We start from the raw sequence: 16,127 nt of genomic DNA on the forward strand, positions 1-16,127 counted from the left end.
GTTAGAGGGAGGGGAGTACTCGGGGGAGGATGGGAAGGTGAACACCTATATTGAAGGGGAGAGGTGGGATTAGGGAGATGTTGGCCCGGAAATGGGGAAGGGGAAAAACAATCGAAATGTAAATAAGAAATACTCAAGTTAATAAAGATGGAAGAAAAAAAGAAAACCAGTAAAATAATGTCCTGTTTTATTTTTAAGATGGGTTGGCTATTAAAAAGGTTTTTTTCCTTTTGTATTAAAAAAAAAATAAGGGCTGGAGAGATGGCTTAGTGGTTAAGAGCACTGACTGCTCTTCCAGTGGTCCTGAGTTCAATTTCCAGCAATCACATGGTGGCTCACAGCCACCTGTAACGGGATTCGATTCCCTCTTCTGGTATGTCTGAAGACAGTAGCAGAGTACTTATAAAATAAACAAATAAATCTTTAAAAGAATAAAAATAAACCTTGATGCCAGTCTAAATAAAATAGAATTCCTCAGTTTCTGGTGATGCAGAACAGCAAATTCATCACACATCTCTGTGGAAAGAAAATTTTAGGCACACATATACTTCTGTTCTTTTGGGGAAAGATTTCTCCATAAATCAGCCATGCTAACATTCTCTTTATTAATGAGAATTAATGATTTGGAAAAATGGATCTTTTCCTGTTCATGATATATTTAGAAATATTTTCTCTACTGGTGTAAGTCTGCACTAGTTTCTCTACTGATTCTCAGTTTTGCACAGACGGCACTTTAGTGAAGAACAAATGTCACCTGTACCATAGCTACAGAAAGGAAGGATCATGGCAGCAATGGGAAGGGCATCCATTTGGATAACTGAATTCTACCACATTGATATGCTAATTTAAACCAAGACCGAAGATATATGTAAGTCAAATCATCCAACAAAAAATTCTTGAGACAGTGTCTCATCTTCCACATAGAACTAACCAAATATGCTTGAGTGACCACTGAGACATAGATCACAGATTTCTTCCCCTCTGAGCTTGCAAGAATGTATCACCACATCTGTATTTAATTTTGTACTTTTTAAAAATTTTGTAATTATATTTAAGTACAGAAAACTTAAGTGTACATTTAACCCAGTTTAGTGTCGAGTTCCTTAGCCTTTGCCTTTTCCAACTTGGCAATGCGAGTCACAGACTTAGGACCCAGGACATTGCCTCTCCAGTGGCGGCGGATCTTGTCATATCTGTCATTATAATTGGTCCTAATAGCTTCCACCAGCTTAGCCAGAGCACCCTTGTCTTCCCAGTTAACCTGTGTGAAGACAACAGTGGTGCATGTCTTCCTGTGGACCAGGCGCTCCAGACTGGCTTTTCCTTAGATGATGCAGTCTGGCACCCCCATCTTTCGAAAAAAGGCTGGCAGGAAAACCACCAGCTCAATGGGGTCTACATCATGGGCAATCACCACCAGCTGAGCCTTCTTGTTCTCCACCAAGGTGGTGACTGTATTGACCCCTGCTCCTAGGACAAGTGGTCTCTTAGTTGAGATGTCCCCTTTACCAGCAGCTTTCTTCTCAGCGTGGGCCAGCAGCCTTTGCTTCTTCTCCTGCTTTGTCTCTGGCCTGGACTTGTGGGCAAGCTTAAGCAGCTGAGTCGCTGTTTCCCCGTCCAGGGCCTGGGTAAACTGGTTGATGTCAGGAGATATTTTGAGCTGCTGATAGAGGATGCCTCTTGCTGTAGCCTGACGTAGCAGGGCCATTGATGAAGCATGTGAGATCTCTTTTGGGCTGGATGTCCTGTCCAATGCCGAAGTTCTTAGGCCTTTTCTCAAACAAAGGATTGACCAAGTTTTGGCCTCCTGTTTCTTGACCACAGTGAGTGCCGGGGCCACCTTCTTCCCCTTGGCCTTCTTTCCTTTGGGCATCTTGCTCGGCTAGAGGAGAGAGCAATTTTGTACTTTCATAATTTAATTAATATATATGTGAGATGGTGCTATCTAAGACTAGAAGAGAATATCCAATTTCCCTGGGAATGTAGTTATAGTCATTTGTGAGACAGCTGACCTGGATGCAAGTGAGATCTCTAGGACAGCTCAAAAAAACTTAATTGTGGGGAGGTGAGGGAGAGTCCGCTATCCATAAGTTTTTAACATGTTTTCTTGTAGCATCAAACTCAAGTTCTCAGTCTAGACAGATATTTACTTTCCCAAATAATCTACTACCCCAGCCCCAGTCAACAGTTTTAACTGAGAATATAAGATATGAATAGAACACTATCAAGCTTGAGATAGTTACCACGAGTTACAATTTCTTTACAATCACTTAGACATAATAGGGATTGGGATGCTTATAGCTATTTATGAACTTGAATTTTCTAGAGATAGTACTTATCAAAAAAAAAACATTTGTTTTAAAATATTCTACAAATTTTAGCTTGTATAAATTAAAATTTAAATAATACTTATATTTGTTTATTTGTATGTGTGTGGATGCACTTGAACCAAACCATGTTTGTTGGAGGTCAGAGGACAACTTGTACTCAGTTCTCCTATTCCTCCATGTTGTTCATGGGGATAAACCATGGGCACTATCAGGTCCGCAGGCTTGGCAGAAGCACTGAGCAAACTCTACTGCACTATGAATACATTTTTTAATTAGATTTTTTGTTAAAGTTTGCATGCATGTGTTTGTGTCTGTGTCTCTGTGCCTGTATGAGTTCATGTGTATCACACATATCCTGGAACCCAAGAAGAGGCATAACATCCTTTGTACCTGAAACAGGCAGTTGTAATCAGCCTGATATATGTGCTCTGAACCAACCCCAGTTCTCTGCAATAGCAGTAAGTGCTCATAGATGCTGACCCAATTATCTACAACCTTATAAACAAATGTATAAGTATTCTGAATAGGCAATCATGAATACACAGATGTGTGTGTGTGTGTAGGTGTGTGTGTGGGTGTGTTCCACTGAAAATTTGGAATGAGGTTTTCATTTCTCAAGTTCTTTAGAAATAAAAAATTCTGCTAAGAAAATCATTAGTTCAAAAGACAATGAAAGTAACATAAATTATTTAGCTCTTTCATGTATGAAAATCATTTTAATTCAACTGAGCAATTCTGTGCTCAATATACACTAGTTGTCTCAGAGGGCTGGAAAAATTGTGTTACATTCATTTTGTACATAAAAGTCCTTGTCTATGGAAACTATTTTCTGACTTTTAAATCAAATATTGAATTTCTGATAATAATTCTTACTACCAAAATTCTGACTTTAGCAGAGGAAAGTTTACACCTAGTCAAAGTGGATTATATTACACTGCAGTGTGGATGAAAAACTCAGCAGGAGAAATAGATTCTTTTTTGTTTAAAACTGTTGATCCTGGCTGTAGTGTCACTGGGAAATTTCACTATATCTGTGTATCACACTGCATAGTAGGGTGAGATGATATTATCGAAATGGATCATATGTAATTGTTTTTAGGAGACATTTGCTTATTTCTTGTGGTATAAATATTATGTGGGGGTTTCTACACCACCTTAGATCATTTAGTTCCCAAATAAAAGACACAAAACCTTCATATTTATTGTAAGACTTAGTAGCATTAAAGCTGGGTAGATATCAACTCTCTATTATGTCTACTTCCCTATCAATAACTCTGAGATATAACTTTCCATGATTCAGGTAGTCTACTCTTACTCCAAATGGCCAGCCCTCATGCCCATGTTCTCATGAAACATCTACTTCATGGCATCTCCTTCTTTCTTCTTCTCTCTGATCTCCTCCTCATGGTCTCTGCATCAGACTTCAAGCCCAGGAACTGCAGCTCTGCCTGCCTCTCTTCAGCTTAGCTATAGACTGTAGGCATCTTTATTCATACAATAGTTTTAAACTAAGGAGGAACGTTATATTCGCATCAGTTGGTGCATGTGAGGATCTCCACATCCCTGGGAACAAACAGATTTTGTGGTAGTATTTAACATCATACATAGCAACAGAACAAACATCAACAATTAGCAGTTTACCACTGTCACTATTTTTTCATTATTTATGTTTCATTCTTCTTCATTTGGTGGTGTTTGTATAAGAATTTAGTGATTCAGACTTTATCTAGTTTCTGGTGAGAAGTCAGGAAGGCCAAATGGTTAATTAAAATTGTCATTCAGAACAGTATACCATACAGGTAAGATGTTTGCCACCAAACCTGGCAGTTTTATTGATTCCTAGTTCTTCTACGGTGGAAGGGAAGCTCTAACACCACAAACTGTATTCTGTCTTGTACATAAGATCAAGGCACATATACTAACACTTTCATAGGCATACAAAAATATGAATAATGTTAACAAAGTAAGATTGACATAAAAATGTAAGAAAACCAGAATGTAAGGTCAAAATATGAGCAGAGTGGTCATTCAATGCTGCCATCTTAAAATTTTCTCATATATGAACTTAGCTGAGCTAATGAAACTGTGTAACCTTAAATGATTATGTAAGCTGTATATTTCTGCTAGTCTGGGCTTTTCACATTCCTCCTGCGTGAGGACCGTGTCAAGCCCCAGTGCATTGGTATCCCAAAGTAAACCTCTTGTTTTTCCATCAAGACTGAATCCCGCATGTTTGTGGGGTGGTGGGTGTCCTCAGGATGGGAGCGAGATTCTCCTTGGTCTAAGGGTCTTTCAAAACATATCAGATCCCAGCTGTACCTCATTAAACTTAGAAGAAGATGATAATGAGCTCCAAAGAAACTCCATTTAGAGCTGTCTTCATTTGTGGCAAGCTAGCCTCTGGGCAAAGAAAGTGCCCTAACTTAATCGGCAGACAGAATGCCATCCAGAAAAGAAAAGAAATCAAAATGAAAACAAATGCATGGAACTTGATTGCCAAGCTTTGCCAATACAGGGTAAGCAAATCCTTGGTAATTCTGGCTTCACATAAGGTTTGTCAGATACTTTGAACAAGAGAGCTGAAGACAGTGCTCCAATGTCGTAGAATACTTTGAAGTGGTCTTGACAGCCAACTGTCTGCCATTTTTAAAACTTTGAAAGTGTTTGTCTGCACTTCCTACTTAATCAGGAAATATTTCTTCGTAGTTGTCTTTTGGGGTTGAATACAAGATAATCATAGTCTCAATAAAAGCTTAAGTTGTTATATTTAAGAAGATTTATTAGACCTAAAAAGATGGTTTTAGCTTGTTAATGCAAGTTAGGATAAAATGTGATTTAGATCCAGAACTCTGAACTCACCAGGATAGGATAGATAATAGGATATTTTTTTAAATTACCACATACTATGGACTTGACATTGTAAATATATATCACACATTATAACTATTATAATTTTTATAATTTTATTCAATATATATTTGAAAAAGAGACATTTATCGTACTTCAAAGGGGGATTATTGAGAGAATATATAATATCGATATGACTATGGCACTTGTTAATAATAAATCTGATGGCTTATTATTTAGGTGGTAAATAAGAACTGGAAAATCTGGGAGAAATCATAATTCTGAGATAGAATGCGGCAGGAGATTCACCTTCGAAGACGTGAGGAGAGAGACACATAGAACCTGAACATGGTTAAGTGGGCATGTTACAGGATGTAGGTTAAAATAAGTCAGTTATTCTAAATTTTCATCTAGTTAGAGAAGAGCCTCACTATATAGTCAAGGTATTTGTAAATATATCTTGAGTCTGAGTCTTAGTTCTCGGAGCATGGCGCTGTGTGGAAGAACTGGATCAAACTGCTACATTATTGTAGGGAGCGGCGCAGCAGCTGTATGATAATGAGGTGAATCTGGCGCCCTCCTAACAACAGTACTGAGCATGTGTGGGGTTTTGCACCTGAAGTCAGTCTGGCTGGGGCATTACTATGTTAATGGAGGTTCATGCAGGTTCATGCCGCGCCAATCACTGGAGGACAAGTAGCTGGAATGACAGTGGGGTGACTCGTGCCCCACCAATCCCTGAAAGGATATTAGCATGCTGTAGTGTATATAAGGAGAGCGGCTTTGCCGCTCAGCGTGGTAATACTGAGAGCTGTAACACTTGGAGCTGTAACACTTGGAGCTGTAACACTTAGGGCAGGCTGCCGTCGCCTCCCTGTATCAACAAAGAAGGTGTCCTGCAGTAAAAGGCTGTTGAGAAGAATCCGACCGTGTTGCATCTTCCTTGCCGGCCGAGGTGGGCGCGACAAAGTTGTGGCCCATACGGGGATGAGGACATCCTCGTGGATCTCAGAACTCTTCACCTTCAGGACGAGCGACGTCGGAAAAATTTCCCGGATAAGGGAGGTAAGATAAATAAAGTTCTCTGGAGGTAAGCAGAGACGATAAAAGCCTTGGTATAGAGGCGGAAAGTTTTGGGAACTAGGGCAATGTTGTTTCCAATTGATCCTTTGTGGGTAGGGCTTGTAATTTTGTTTCTTTTCTTCTTTGTGTGGGATAGTGAAGCCACAGACAGCAAGCTTAAGCCCGGACCAAAACCTCTTTGGCGAATGGTCCGTGCCTGCTTAGAGGATGAACGATGTGAGGAAGCTGTTAGGACAGGTCAGAGGGTCCTTACAGAGCAACAAAGTATGTCAGAGGGAGAAAAGGTCTCGAAAGAAAAAAAGAAAAGAAAAGGAGATAAAAGGAACAGAGAGAAGACAGAGATAAAAAAAGAGGCTAATCAGGACCAGGAAACAAATAAGATATATTCTTCTTTAAAAGCCTTGACCTTAGAAATGTCAGACAATCTAGAAAGCATCACTGACAGCTTAGAGAAAGTGAAACTAAAGGTAGAACCATCGGGTCTGGGGCCTCCCGCAGAGCAACAAAAGGAAGCGCAGGACTCGACCTCAGTTCCACCACCAGACTCGTATTGACCCCTCGAATGGGAACTCAGGTGGTGGATACAGATTTTAAAGGCCCCAGTAAGCAGAATTCAGAAGGATCACAGAAATTGAAAGCATGTGCAAAGATAAAGATTTGGGGTAGTGGTAGTGGTCAAAAGGGGACAAGGTAATAATGGTAAAATGTTCTTGTGTATATGTTCTTTTAGAGTTATGTTAAAATCTAGAGAAGCAAAGTCGATTCTCATAGATGCTTTTAGTCTTTGGACCCTGACTAGAGACAGTTTACACCCTGGACAAGAGAGAGAATGGGGTTGAGAAAAACAGTCCTCCCGAACTCTCCACAGATGCTTTGGCAAAAAAAGGAAATAAGCTTAAGTTTTTTGAAGCTCTCTTGGGAACAGAAGGAGGTGGGAGACGTCTTGCCTCCTTGCTGGCTCCTATTGGAGAAGTGCTTATTTCTGGTTCTGGGTTCTTTAGGTAGGATGTTTGGGTCCCTTTTGTGGAACACCATCTAGTTCTTTCTGTGTCTATTGTTTGTCCTTGGTGCACCAAGGTGTGGATGTATGTCAATTTATGTCTGGGTTTTGCTTCTCGTTGCTTGAATGTTTTGTGTTTCATGTTTAAGAGAAAAAAAAAAAGGTTAAAACTTTAAATGCTGCTTGATTCACCCATTGATGTAGCTTTAACTCCTTTCAAGAAAGGAACAAATAAAAAGTTTCAATTGGCTTTTGGAGCCTGCATCTGTAGCTAGAAGCCTAAGTCGGCTGGGCAAGCTCCCCAGGGGGCTGGCTAAATGTTTATACTAGCCGCCCTAGAAGTGGCCTATACAAAAGTGGTTAAGGTGCTTGAAAGCAATCCATTGTTCATAGCACCTGAAAAAGTTCAAATGGGCCAAATGGGAGAATATTTAGGAACAAAAATCACTCCTCATAGTATTTCTCCTCAAAAAATCGAATTACGAAAAGACCATTTAAAAACATTAAATGATTTTCAAAAATTACTAGGAAGCATAAATTGGATTCGACCCTATATTAAAATGCCCAATGTAGATTTACAACCACTTTATGAGATCCTGAAAGGGGATTCTCAGCTCACTTCACCCCGTGTTTTAACCAAGGAAGCACGATTATCCTTGAGGAAAGTAGAAGAAAGATTAGAAAAGGCAATACTAAAAAGGTACAAGGAAGAGGAAGATCTGCTTTTGTGTATACTGAGAACTTTTCGTCAACCTACAGGAGTATTATGGCAACAAGGTCCACTTCTTTGGATTTATCCCCATACTTCTCCAAATAAGACCCTTGAATATTACCCTTCTGCTGTTGCACAGCTTGCTGTGTTAGGCGTTAAATCTTGCATTCAGCATTTTGGTATTTCACCAAAGAAAATTATTATACCATATACAACTGCTCAGATAGAAACATTGTGTGCATTGATAGATGATTGGGCCATATTGCGCTGTAGTTTTGATGGAGAGTTTGACAATCATTATCCTAAGGATCCGCTGCTACAATTTTTTACTGAATATCCAGTGATCTTTCCTAAGATCACTGCCTCAGAGCCTTTGTCTGGAGGGTTAGATATTTATACAGATGGCTCCAAAACAGGTGTAGGTGCCTATATGGTTGATTCTCAAGAACCAGTATTAATTCAATATAGTCCAGGTACCCCCCAAATTACAGAATGTAAAATTGTATTGGAAGTTTTCAAAAAATTTCATGATTCTTTTAATTTAATTTCTGACTCTGCTTATGTGGTTAATGTGGTGCGCTCACTTGAAATTGCAGGGACAATTCGGTCGACTAGTACTGTATGTCAAATTCTTTTAGAATTACAAAATTTGATTTGGGCCAGAAAAAATAATTTTTTTATACAACATATTCGAGCTCATACTAATTTGCCTGGTCCCATGACTAGTAACAACGCCCTGGTGGATGCTAGTACTCGTAGAGAGTTTATTTTTCATGCAGCTCCGGTTGATCTTGCTAGAAAATTTCATCAAAAGTTTCATGTACCTGCCTTTACTCTTCAAGAAAAATTTAAAATCTCTAGAGCTGCAGCTCGTGATGTGGTGTTAAGTTGCCAAAATTGTATCCAATTTCACCACCCTCCTCATGTGGGGATTTACCCTCGTGGTCTGATCCCGCTAAAACTTTGGCAGATGGATGTCACACACATATCTCAATTTGGAAATTTAAAATATGCTCATGTTTCTGTTGATACATGTTCTGGTATTATACATGCTACTCTGATGACTGGTGAAAAGGCTCGTAATGCCATTAGCCATTGCTTAGAGGCATGGGCAGCCTGGGGAAAGCCTGATAGTCTCAAGACAGACAATGGGCCTGCCTACACTGCAAAGTCCTTTCAGGCATTTTGCCAGACAATGCAGGTCAAACATACTACAGGATTGCCATACAATCCCCAAGGTCAAGGAATTGTGGAAAGAGTACATCGTACCTTAAAAGAGCTAATAAAAAAACAAAAAGAGGGAATTACCAGTGGCCGAACACCAAAAGAACAACTTTCTTTAGCTCTTTTTACTCTAAATTTCTTAATTTTGGATGCGCATGGCCGCTCTGCCGCGGATTGCCATGCTGCTACTACACCTATAACTAATGCAGAAGTAAAGTGGAAGGATGTCTTAACTGATGAATGGCGTGGCCCAGATCCCGTGATTTCGAGATCTAGGGGAGCTGTTTGTGTTTTTCCGCAGAATCAAGAAAATCCAATTTGGGTACCTGAGCGCTTGACTCGAAAATTGCCTTCTGCTCTTCCTGAAGATGAGACTACGAACCCTACTATTACTACTGGGAATGATAATGCTGATGCAGATTGCTGTCCTCAGCAGCACTAGGCTGGACCCCATCACAGTTGAAGACTTTACCTCATGGGTTACCAATGCTTTCTCCTTTTTTAAGGAGTGGGCGGGCATGTTTGCCTTGGGAGCTACTTGTCCTCCAAAGATGCGGAGTATGTCTCTGGCTTATTGGCCGTTTAAAAAGAGAACATGGCAGACACAAAGTGGTTGTTTACCAGGCTATGACCTCCATTGGCAATGGTGCTTCTCCCAATATATGGCTGGCCTCTTTGAAAGATCAAGTGTTCGCCCTAGATCATTTTTGTCACAGTCATGTGGAGTCATTGTATCCAGGGACGGGCAACTTTCCTCGAGCTCGGACCAACCCAAGACACGAGGCCCGGTGGCGATAGGGTAACTCTATGACGGGTAAGGCCGAGTCATTGTTAGGAACGACCTAAGACAGGAGCAATGACAAGATTGACGTGACACCCAGATCTAGACCAGTCATTTTATTAAACAAAAAAGGGGGAGATGTAGGGAGCGGCGCAGCAGCTGTATGATAATGAGGTGAATCTGGCGCCCTCCTAACAACATTACTGAGCATGTGTGGGGTTTTGCACCTGACGTCAGTCTGGCTGGGGCATTACTATGTTAATGGAGGTTCATGCAGGTTCATGCCGCGCCAATCACTGGAGGACAAGTAGCTGGAATGACAGTGGGGTGACTCGTGCCCCACCAATCCCTGAAAGGATATTAGCATGCTGTAGTGTATATAAGGAGAGCGGCTTTGCCGCTCAGCGTGGTAATACTGAGAGCTGTAACACTTGGAGCTGTAACACTTGGAGCTGTAACACTTAGGGCAGGCTGCCGCCGCCTCCCTGTATCAACAAAGAAGGTGTCCTGCAGTAAAAGGCTGTTGAGAAGAATCCGACCGTGTTGCGTCTTCCTTGCCGGCCGAGGTGGGCGCGACACATTATATTGTTCATGAGTTTTAAGCCAAGCTAAGTTTACAGGGTATATTGTCTAAGCACATACTCAAATAATAAATTATAGATGCCATAAGTTGTTAAAAGTTATGATTTTTGTAGTAGAATCATCCCTCATATTTGAGTTGAGGTCTTGCAGTTGATTTGGTAAACTAACCTGAAATTGATTAAATGAATGTATTTGAATTTAATTGATAAATTATTGATATTTATGTACATGGAAATGGTTGAAGGGATAACTTTGTATGGTAAACTGTAGAAAAACACAGAATACATGTCATTACAGTGGATTTAAACTTTTTTTCCCCAGATTTCAAGTTGTATTAAAAGCTTACAGTAATAAAAAAAAAGCATATTATTGAAATAATAGACACATTGGTCAATGTATAGAATTGAAGACTCCGATCCAGATGTAATTCCATACATGTAAAAACACCTTGTTTTTGACAAAGCAAACAAAATTACACACTGGGGAAAAGGTCAGCATCTTGGCAGACAGATGGTGTGAATAGTAGCATACAGAGAAAGGAAAATAGATCCATATCTCTCACCCTGAACACAACTCAACTCCAAAGGGATCAAGGACCGCACTCAAGTCACTGAAAGACCAAAAGCCCTGAACCTGACCTCTTTTTTTCTTTTTTCCTTTTCATTTTTTTCTTTCTTTTTTTTTTTGACTCCGTATTTGTGAATCCAAAATTCAGTTTAACAGACTGGATGTTTTCCTATCCTTAGTCTCACTGGTCACAGAGCTTCCCACAATGCCTTCTACCACAACCTCCCACCAGCAGCTGCACAGATGTTGACTGACCTGATTCGTGGTCACCAGGATACATCCTTAATTTTTCCCTCTGCTCATCAAAATGTGAAAGTTCACTGTCTGTAGCTTTCCTGCCATAGATGTCCAAGTGGAAAGACATTTCTCCAGTCCTGTCAGGATGCTGGAGGAGTTGTGAGTGCCTATGCGGCTCATTTGTTTGTTTTCTGGGATTTTCCTTTGCATGTTTGTTTTCTGAGATAAGGTGTTACAAAGCTCAGCCTGGCCTCAAACACACTGATGTAGCCAAAGATGACCTTGAGCACTTTGCTCCTCCTGCTTCCATCCTCCAAGAGCTAGGAAAATAAGAATACCATGAATCCTTGCTCTTTGCTTTGGGGACTATGGAGATGGCCCGGATTGGGATACTTCTCTCTCAAGTGTTCTTAGCTCACCTGCCCAGGGCTGGAGTTTGCCAGACAGTTGCTCCTGCAAACTCAGAGTCAGTCTGCTCACCAGGAGGCTGCATTAGATAACTTGATCACTTTTCTTTCATCAGGGTTGTTATTAGTTCTTTAAAATCTGTTCGAGTCTCAGTCTGATTGTTCTCCTGTGAGCTAACTTTTTAAAACAACAAAAAACAAAAACAAAACAATACAAACAAACCAAAACCTTAGATTTTTACATTTCTCTGGGCCTTAAATGAGTATCCCAAAATACCGACACTTTCGTAGCTCTTAATCTCATCAGAGTCCTCATGAACTCTCACCTTTCTCTGCTGTTGAAGGCAGACTGGAAGAACCAGGGAGTAGTCTGAATGAATGTCACTGAGTCACTGTATGCAATGCTCTCTACTCTGCAAAAGGTTAGCTGCCACTTCTAGGGAAATCATTGGAATGCACTGGGTGGCACATAAATAATTAAGGGGCGACTTTTAATTAAGGCTTTGTAGTGAAAATGGCTTTGTGCAACATTAAGAGCTTTTGAATAACTAACTTTGATGCTCTCTTTTCAACCTGAACTTGTCATCCCTGAAAACTGCACAAATAGTGACTTTTAACAGCTTTGGTCTTTTGATGATACCAGAGACTCACTTCTTTCTTCTGAATGAATGCTTTGTGAAAAGTCAGGAATCTGTTGAGGTGGCCAGCACTTCTCGTTTCAGGGAGATGATGGTGTTTGTTATTCTTCTCATTGCTGTGACAACATATTCGACTAAATCAACTTATCCATGGTTTGTTGGTAGTGGCCAGTTAGGATGCCGGCCTCATGGAGGAGGGGAATGCAGGGCAGTCAGAGCAGCTCTGGCTATGGTGGCAGGAGCCTGAGGCAGCTTATTTCTGGTTCTCTCTGACTGCTCTGGATTTCTGTTACAAGATGTGATCTTGCAGCTTTTCGTCCTGCTTTGATACTTCCTAGCCATGATGAAGTCTTCTCCCTCTGGAACTTGATAAGGCAAATTGTCCTGTAATTATCCATCCCTTACAAGATATTCACAGCTACCTGTGGGCTATTTAAAGCCACACAGAATCTGGATCATCTTTGTCTTCCTCCATCTTCCTTCCTTCCTCTGTGAATTTAAACTTTTACAATCAATGGTTTCACTCAATGGTCTCAACACAACATTGGTTGAATGTATAAGGGAGAGAAACAGGGTGTGTGTGTGTGTGTTTGTGTGTGTGTGTGTGTGTTATGTGTGTGTGTGTGTGTGAGTGCACGCACGCGCACACGCGCACCTGCGTGGTGTTTAAGCTCTTTCTTGTGTTGTTTCTTTTCAGCTATTTTGGGGACTGTGTAAACGTTAATAGCTTTTCTTACACATTTCGTCAAAAACAAATTTAAGCAAAGATTCCTCTGGTAAGAAAAATGCTCATGCTATTTTCAGTGAAAGATTTAATAATGCCTCAGGTCATAATTGAAAGTATACTATATAAGAAGTGGAGAGATCACTTGATGGTTGACAGTGCTTGCAGCTTTTCACTGGTCTCTAGTTCAGTTTGTAGCAAACACACTTAGTGGATAGCAACAGTTTGTAACTTCAACTGTCAAAAATCCAAGACCAACTTTTGAACTTTTTGAGCAACTTCTCTCATCTGTCCACATCCATATATATATATACCCATAAATGTAAAAAAAATAAACTTTTTAAAACTTGTTTCATACAAATATTTAGTAAATTAAACTTATTTTTGTCTCTGGCACATATCCTGAGTACTCTGAAATCTCAAATATTATAGTATTTGGGTTAGTTGCTGAAATTGTCTTAATGATCATTAGCTCACTAACAACACTGATGTCAGATAGGATCTCCAAAAGAAACCTAGACATTTTTCAGTAGCCAATTCTCACAGATACACAACTAGCATGTATGTAAACTATTTGATAAGTAAGTTCAGACTTACTTTACGAGTTTCAGGAAAACCAATTTATTTGACTGTGCTTATAAAATATAATAATCAGCTTTATATAATCCAGTGGTGTCTTCTTAGAGAAAAATCAGAACTTTGTCTCTTTATTATCAAGTCATGTGAGTGTATGTGTGTGTGTGTGTGTGTGTGTGTGTGTGTGTGTGTTCAAATGCCAGAATTCCCTTGTCTTGTGTTGGTTCCTCAGAAAATTGCTAATGATGAGATTTTCTAAGTAGGGTAACAGTTCTATAATGTTATTCATAGTTTTCTTCTAAATTTATTAAACATGTATTCCTGAAAAAACCTACCGTGTATAAAACAGATCAATGTGCATTTGTGGACATAGAGGAAGTATATGACCTCCCTAGCCTTGTCAATTTGACATGACCTAGATTCATCCAAAAAAAGACATCTCAATGAAATAATCTGTCTTCAACATCCTGTCTGTAAGAGACTGCTTTGCTAATTGATTTAGAAAGACTCAGTCTATTATTGTTGGTACCAATCCCTCTGAAGGTTCACTCAGGATGTATTACCAAGTTAGTTAAGTAGGAGCCTGAGCAAACCAGAGTGAGTCCCCAAGCAGCCTGCCTCCATTGTGACTGTTTTAAGAGCCCACTTCAACCTTTCCCTAAATGTCGAATCTAGAAATACTCTTTCTTTCCCAAGTTGCTTTTAGTTCTAATGTTTTTCATAGCTCATAAAGAAAACTAGAAGAGAAATTGAGACCAAAAGTTGTGGTATGAACCTTTTTTAATATGAATTTCTGTCAAGACATACCAAAACATGTAAAAGGCATAGAAAAAAATGAATGTTCATCAAAACAAATAAATAATATATATTTTCCTTACTGGGATTATAGCTAGATTTGTTTTTTACACACTCTTTATAGTATAGCTGATGGAACAAGGTACACACGTTAAGGCAAATTTTGAAAAACCTTACTATGTCCATTGGACTATTAATACGCTTTGGTGGTTATGAGTTATTGTAGCCATGTAGCTTTAAAAATGAACCCATGCTAAAGTCAGCTATGTATTGGCATTGACGGTGTCTGTTCCTATCCTGGTACAGAGTCTGAGATCCATGACTGTGTTTTTTTCCTCTCACAAATGCCAGCTCTACCTCTCCTGATCTCCAAGATCACTATCTTGCTAGTTCACCACCCATAGCCAGTTCTGGGGACATTCTTGCCAGCCTGGGCTCTCCAGTGGTTTCCTCTCCTCTGGAGCTTGGACTTTTCTTTCCATTCAAAACCCTAGCTGAATGCCGCCTGGCTATGTTCTTTCCCTCATGCTCGTCTAGGTCACTTAGAATGGAAAACACCAGTACTCTTTGTTTAAAGTAAACAGATGACACAACCACTAGGTGTGAAATCTATCCTTCTAAACTCACCAATTATTCTATGTTAGAAATCTTCTTGTGGTGGAGGCTGCTACCAGGGCTAACAGTTCCCAGTCTATATCCTGCCTCCTCTCCCTCTTCCCTCCCTGTTTAAAGCCTTTCTTCTTCCTTAGCCCCCTTTTCCTCTCTAGGACCCGGAAGGCTCACCTCCTCCTTCTCATTCAATGATTGACTCCTTTTCATCTTTATTAGCCAATCAATTAATTAAGAGAATTCCCATACAAGTAATGTGTTCAAATTGAGTAGCTATGGAAAAAGATTCATTAATATGTCTGTAAAATTTGGGACAGAGTATCCCTGTATCATGGGAAAAAGAAAGAGTGGTAGAGAAAGATGCATTATGTCTTCCTCTGTCCTCTGTCAGCAAACATACCCAGACATTATCATGTATATCACACACACACACACACACACACACACACACACACACACACACAAAATAAGAGCAGTATGTGTTCACTCCTTCTTTAAAAGGGGAACAAGAATACCCTTGGCAGGGAATAGGGAGGCAAAGTTTAGAACAGGGGCAGAAGGAACACCCATTCAGAGCTTGCCCCACATGTGGCTCATACATATACCCAACCAGATAAGATGGATGAAGCAAAGAAGTGCAGGCTGACAGGAGCCGGATGTAGATAGCTCCTGAGAGACACAGCCAGAATACAGCAAATACATAGGCAAATGCCAGCAGCAAACCACTAAACTGAGAACAGGACCCCTGTTGAAGGAATCAGAGAAAGGACCGGAAGAGCTTGTAGGGGCTCGTGACCCCATATGAACAACAATGCCAACCAACCAGAGCTTTCAGGGACTAAGCCATTACCCAAAGACTATACATGAATTGACCCTGGGCTCCAACCTCACAGGTAGCAATGAATAGCCTAGTAAGAGCACCAGTGGCAGGGGAAGCCCTTGGTCCTGCCAAGACTGGACACCTCGTGAACGTGATTGTTGGGGGAGGGTGGTACTGGGGGGAGGATGGGGAGGG

At 40.3% G+C, this 16,127-nt stretch overlaps 1 long non-coding RNA gene and 1 pseudogene across 1 annotated transcript; both read right to left on the reverse strand.

Moving 5' to 3' along the window:
- Positions 1–1,063: 1,063 nt before the first annotated feature.
- On the reverse strand, positions 1,064–1,708 carry LOC116906033 (annotated as a pseudogene).
- A 3,843-nt stretch (positions 1,709–5,551) lies between these two features.
- Positions 5,552–12,012, reverse strand: LOC116904146. The gene is made up of 3 exons (XR_004388332.1): positions 10,555–12,012; positions 8,066–8,067; positions 5,552–5,696 (listed from the first exon to the last, which is right to left on the reverse strand). It is a non-coding gene; the product is annotated as an uncharacterized LOC116904146 (long non-coding RNA).
- Between the last annotated feature and the right edge of the window lie 4,115 nt (positions 12,013–16,127).

This window comes from Rattus rattus, chromosome 1 (genome assembly GCF_011064425.1).
Source record: "Rattus rattus isolate New Zealand chromosome 1, Rrattus_CSIRO_v1, whole genome shotgun sequence".
NCBI classification, from domain to species: Eukaryota; Metazoa; Chordata; class Mammalia; order Rodentia; family Muridae; genus Rattus; species Rattus rattus.